This window comes from Microtus oregoni, unplaced genomic scaffold (genome assembly GCF_018167655.1).
Source record: "Microtus oregoni isolate MIOR12 unplaced genomic scaffold, Mior012 000000F_ref0000247, whole genome shotgun sequence".
NCBI classification, from domain to species: Eukaryota; Metazoa; Chordata; class Mammalia; order Rodentia; family Cricetidae; genus Microtus; species Microtus oregoni.
The window spans coordinates 59,731,987-59,738,404 of NW_024543059.1; positions in this window are offsets into that span (position 1 = coordinate 59,731,987).

Below are 6,418 nucleotides of genomic sequence, written 5' to 3' on the forward strand. Positions count from 1 at the left end.
CCCCCTCCCTCCCTTCCTCCCTCCCCATCTCTGTCTCTCTTGCCCTCCCCAGCAGTCTCACTCTCCAGTCTTCTGAACTTAAACCCTACCTTTTACTGACCAGGGAACAAGAAACAATTATTTTAAACCTAGTATATATAAAATCCCCAGACATTGTATAGAAATGTACTTCTTATGATCAGAACGGCTGTCGGGATTCTTTCCCACATTTTCTATTGCAGTTATTTATGTGAGCATGTCACCTGACACAACACTCATATGGAGGGCAGAGGACAGCGTAAAGGTATGGTTCTCTCCCTCCAGCACGTGGTCCTAGGTATCAAACTCAGGTCAGCAAGTCCCTTTACCCACTGAGCCATCTCGCCAGCCTTATTATATGGTGCTTTGTGGAAAAGGAAAATAATGTTTGATGCTGCATCATATTTGTCTATAATTTTCAGAGTATTGACATGTTTATAACAACGTTCTTTCTACCCAAGAAGATGATAGTTTTTTTTATAGTTTTCATACACAATGTCCTGTACCCTTCTTACCAAATTTAACTAATAATGTTACATACAGCGTCTATTTTCTGAATCAAATGTTCTTCCCATTATCACTAAGTGTTATTCCCTGCATTGGTAGGGGCCAATGTTCTCTGCAGTTTATCTTGGTTTTTTCCCCAATGCAACAAAGTGTCTTGTTTGATTATGGAAGCCTCAAGAGAACTTTCAAAGAAAGGAGGCGCATATTCAGAATCAATAACTTTATCTCTTTATATTATGTATTTCTTTGTCTCACTTGCTCCTAGAAACGCCAGTGTTGCGATTGCTGATGTCGAGTAATGGTTTAGTTTTTTGTACATAAACCATTACTAGATCTCCCCTGACTGTGAACATTACATGTTACACTGATCAGTCTGTCCACTGTCAAAATACCTTTCGCCTACTGATAATGGCTGGCAATCAATAAGTAAAGAGACTTCTGGGAACTGAACTGCATCTCCTTTGTCAAAGCCCTCGGTGGGTTTTGGTGTGGGGCACTCAGTCCTCTGTTACGGTCCCTGAAGAGCTCGTCACGTGTTTGACATCTCCAGAAATCAAACAGATCTGCCTTCTGAGTCGTTGTTGTTGCTTTCTTAGGCTACGGTGTTACTGTTCTGATATCGTAAAGCCACTCCTATTTCTAGCAGCTATTACCATTTAAAGGATATTAGAGTTATCAGCTTCCATGAGTGAGGGATCCAGCACTAAATTCATCCGACTTCAGGCTCTTCTTTCAGTGGAGGATCAACCACCTCTCCAATCTCTTCTATAATAAATGATCTAATTTGGTTTTTTACTTCTTTTTACTTTTTGATAGTGCAGAGAACATTTTTCTTATGAAAATCTTATAATACCACAACAGACACATAGGATTTTTGTTACACTCCATAGTTTTAAAAGTATTCCGTTTCCTAACATCTCAGGATTACTGTGTCTTGTTAAATTTTCTTCTTTTACTTTGAGTGTTCCTTAACTCTCAGTTGGAGTAGGATGCGACTAAACTTGCAAACACGGCAGTTTGTTTCTTTTTGATTAAGTGCATAACTTTTATAAATACTTTATTGAGATATGATTTATTCATGTATTTACATGCCCTATTGAAGAAATAAAATGTTCTCTAAGAAACTGTTCCACAACACAAATACTAATATCTCTCCCTAAATTCATACGTCAGACTCTAATTACCGATGTTCTGGTGCTATGGTGTTGAGAGCGAAGCTCGTAATCATGAGGGTCTTCCATTAACAGGAAGAGTGCCCCAAACAGAGTCCCCCAAGAGCTGCCTTCTGTATGTACGGAGTTCCAGACCAGACAGTAGATTTCTGTCTTCTTAGCTGGCTGCTTTGCCCTTATGCTTTGACATATTTATTAGACATGAATCTTGGAACACATGTCCACATTTCAGCGTTGACTTTCTTTCTTAGTTATTTTCCAGAAAGAAGCACTGAGGTTGTTCTTAATTATTTCTGTTCTCTGTCTCCCTCAGCAGCACAATAGTGGTGCTAATTGTTGGTTCTATCGGCTTTCTCTGAGCTGGTAGGTGGGTTATTTCCCTGAAATCAGCTCACTGGGTGTCTTGGGGTTTCTGTCACTGGGATAAAACATCATGACCAAAAGCAGCTTGAGGAGAAAAAGGTTTGTTTCAATTACTCTCAGGTCAGAAGTGTCATCCGCAGAAGCCAAGGCAGGAACTCAAGGCAGAAACCTGGGGGCAGGAACTGAAGCAAAGACCACAGAGGAGCTCTAATTACTGGCTTCCTCCTCCTCTTGGTTTACTCAGTCTGCTTTTTTATACCATCTAGGATATCTGCCTAGGGATGCTAGATCTTATGGAAGCATTTTCTCAGTTGATCAGTTGGTATTTTGTCATTTCAGATGACTCTAGTTCGTATCAAACTAAAAATTTAATAAAATTAATACGAACTAGACAAAAAAATTAATAAAAACAAAAACAAACACCTAGCCAGCACACTGGTCTTTAACCAGAATTATGAGAGCCCCACAGACAGTAAAGGACGAAAGATGCAGTTTTCTCTCAGAGGCCTCTGGTTCACGCAGTGGCCTCCAGATCCCATCATGGGTTCTGGAGGAAACTCCCCGGCTCCCATCATAGGAACTGGAGGAAACTCCTCTGCTCACAGATCTCCGTGTACTCTCACATCCTTGGAAACAGGAAGATTAGCTTCCTGCTCAGCTCTGTCTTGGCCTTGTGAGGTCAACACAATCAGAGCCAACATTGTTGTCTTCTGTCCACAACCCTGAGATCTCCAACCACCCAAGAGTCCCAGTGTCTGCTGCTTTCAGTTCTAGCTAATTCTTGAATGATGTTCTTCACCTGAGTCTTGGAAGTGAAAGAGTTGGACTGGTTTTCCTCTTCTTCTATCCCAACAGAGCTCATGTCTACCTAACAGCCTATAAAGGCCCACAGTCACAAGATTCTTACAAGGTAAATACAGATAGCCAGGGATGTTGGGAACAGGGGATGTGTTTGTATCAACATATATATTCAGTCTCCCTTAGGTGGGATGATTTTCTGAAGTTCAAATTAACTTGTATTTGAATCTTTCCCTCTGTCAGACAATGGTTTAATCTCAATTAACATCTTCCCATATCTTCCTGAGATCTGGGTTATGGTTCTAGAGATTTTACCAGATGCCTAAAAATGTTGGTGTTGGGAAAGTAGGCATCAGATCTGAGTCATCTATCCATTTTGATGACCTGCATAGTGCCAGGCTGTCTGTGGTAACTGTCATTGCATGTTCCAACACATAGTTTCATGTTATGAAAAGATCTGTATAGGACAACTACTCCAGGGCACCTGGCTCAGTCCAGGCTGTTTAGGCTCTGACAACTAGTTAGTTGGGACTTATCTAGAAGACCAAGAACATATCTGAATGAGGGACTGAGGGGTCTTCTGATTAAAATAACCCATCATAAGGGTGAAAAAGTTGGGCACAGCTTGATTAAAATACTATGCCATTCCTCCAGAAGACAAGTTATTTGAGTAAAGCATTATTTTATTTTTCTATGTTCTATTCTAAGGCTAAAGCTCAGGGCCTTGTAATCTGTTGCTGAGACATACCCAAGGCCTAGCTTGATATCTTCTATCAACACTATCTACTAGCCCAAATTGTGGGTTCAAATCTGAGGAAGGTGGGGATCGTGCAATTTCTAAGATGGATGTTATACAGAAAACTGAATAAGAAACAAAATGGTAGTATTTGGGACTTCCATGATAAAGATGAGCAAGTCATGCTATTTAACTTGGGAGTTATCTCTGCTCATTTGTTTTTCTAGGTTCAACCGGACCTGTTCTAAGGTCAGAATTTTACCATCAACATCAGCAGTCCCGGCATCACCAAGAACTGGCTGGCAGGAGACTGTGCTTTCCTGGACTCTCAAGCAGAAAAGGATGCAGTGTGGTTCCCAAGCATCTGAACTAAGCAAGCCTTCCCCGGACCCAACCCCTCCCTGAAACAAGTCAAGCACAGGCTGAGTGGAACTCAAAGAGCCTCAGGAGCAAATATGACCACTCACTGTCTCTGCGTCTCCGTGTTTAACAGCCAAGCCTTTGAAGTGTGAGGAAACACTTTTAACTGCAGCCGTGGCCGTTCTCCAGAACTCCATAAGGAATGGAATGACTGGTTGGTCTAAGGATTAACTGGTTTATCTAGCTCAGGATCCACAAAGTCAACTCTTTTCCCCAAGCCACAGCAAAGCAAACTGAACAATAAAACTGAAACCGAGAGATGGTCCGGTTGCTAACGCGCTTGCCTTACAGACATGATGACTTAGCTTCATCTCAAGAGCCCATAGTTAAAAGCCAGGCACAGTGAAGTGCGCTTAAAAGCCCAGAGCTGTGGAGGTAGAAAAAGGTGGATATTTGAACCTTGCTTGCTAGAGAACCTCACCAATTTGACAGGTTCCTAGTCAGCGAAAGACAAGTCGCACAGGCCAAGGTAGACAACACCTGAAGAACAGCACCAGAAGATGAACCCTGACTGCCTCACATGTGAATACACACACCCTTGAACACATGTGCACACACAGAGAGAGACAGAGAGGGGAACGAAGGAGAGGGAGGGAGGGAGAGAGATGTTCAAATATTGGTTCTACTGATTTGGGCTCTACACTTTTATGTCGGAGTTTGCAGGCTACAAATGTGCAGCTTCCTGTGCAAAGCATGATGCTTGGAATGGCCTGCAAACAAGGGAGATGTGATCTAAGAGGGAACAGGGCCATAGTCTTTCAATCACACTCTCATTCTCCACACTGCAAGGAACACAGCTTAAGACTTTCTGCTTGTCATTCCTGGTTCCTGGTGACTGGCACCTTCCTCTTCTGATTGCAATTTGCAAGTCTAATTAGGAATAAGACCAAAATATCCAGCTGATAATTATAGTGAGGCAATGTGTTAATGACAACAGCTCAGTGTATCAAATTCACCTCTATTTTTTATTAAAGAAACTCAACCACAGTCCCTTAAAGAGGCTACAAGCCTGATGGGTTTTTGTAGCGTTTTTGCAAGCTAATAACTTTTATGGAATTGAATGCTGAATGCTCAACAAGCATATAACATAAATATAGTATTTTCATGTGTAGCCATCGAATATGTAGGGAAACTGATGCCTAAAATATTATTTGGCCATTTCACATGTGTATATAATGAATTTTGGTCATTTTTGCTCTATTGCCCTAACAAACCTCTCCTCCTGCTACTGCTAAATCTTTTCTTCTTTCAAACAAAGTTCCTTTCTGTTTTCATGTCTTTTTAACTGTATTCTACTGAGAACGATTATGGTTGCTTGCATAAACATGTGTAAGAAGTTATTTATCAGGGCATGTGTGACTTATCAATGTCTAGGCCACCGAAGAAAATGACGACTCTCTCCATATCCGTTAACTGCCAATAGTTCCTCAAGGGAGAGTGGACCCCATGAGCTCCTGCTCTGTTCATGGTGGAAAGCTGAAGGGCCCCGTATGCAGGGCTTCTGCAGGAAACACCCACTGCTGTGAACGCATGTGTGCAATGGCCATGACATGCCAAGCAAAGCATTTTGCAGCACTCTTCTCCGGGCTTCCATGCTTATGTTCTTTCCAGCCCCTCTTCCATGATGCTCGCTGAGCCTCAGAGATAATGGTACCAATGTCCCTGTGTAGGGCTGAACACTCAACAGTCATTTAGTCGGTTTTGAATCTCAGAAATAACTACCGCCCATGGTAAAAAGAAGCTTCTTGGACCAGGGCTAAGGGTAGCTTTAGTCCACGGGTATAAACAAAAGCAGGAAACTAATAATTTCAAAATATTAAATACCTTTCGCAGGATACAAAGCTAGAACTGTATTTTTCCAAGTTTTTCTGTGGTCAACTCTTTCTGGTTTCTAAACATCTCTTCCCTGTGGGTGAATATTATTTTAAGGTGTATGACTTTTGTTTACACTGCATTTGTTTAACTCTGTGAAGCTGTGATTCTTTGCCTGTGTATAAAACACCTGATGGTCCTAATAAAGCGTTAGATGGGGGCTGGAGAGATGGCTCAGAGGTTAAGAGCATTGCCTGCTCTTCCAAAGGTCCTGAGTTCAATTCCCAGCAACCACATGGTGGCTCACAACCATCTGTAATGGGGTCTGGTGCCCTCTTCTGGCCTGCAGGCATACACACAGACAGGATATTGTATACATAATAAATAAATATTTAAAAAAATAAATAAAGAGTTAGATGGCAATAGTGAGTCAGGAGCAAGGATAGGTAGGGCTGGCAGGCAGGTTTCTTAAGAAAACCATCCCATCACCAAGTAAACAGAGAGTATGAATAGAAGGAGAAATAAAGGAGAAACAGCTAGAGAACAAGGAGAGGAGGATGCCATGGTGCAGCTACCAGCTACCCAGCCAGCC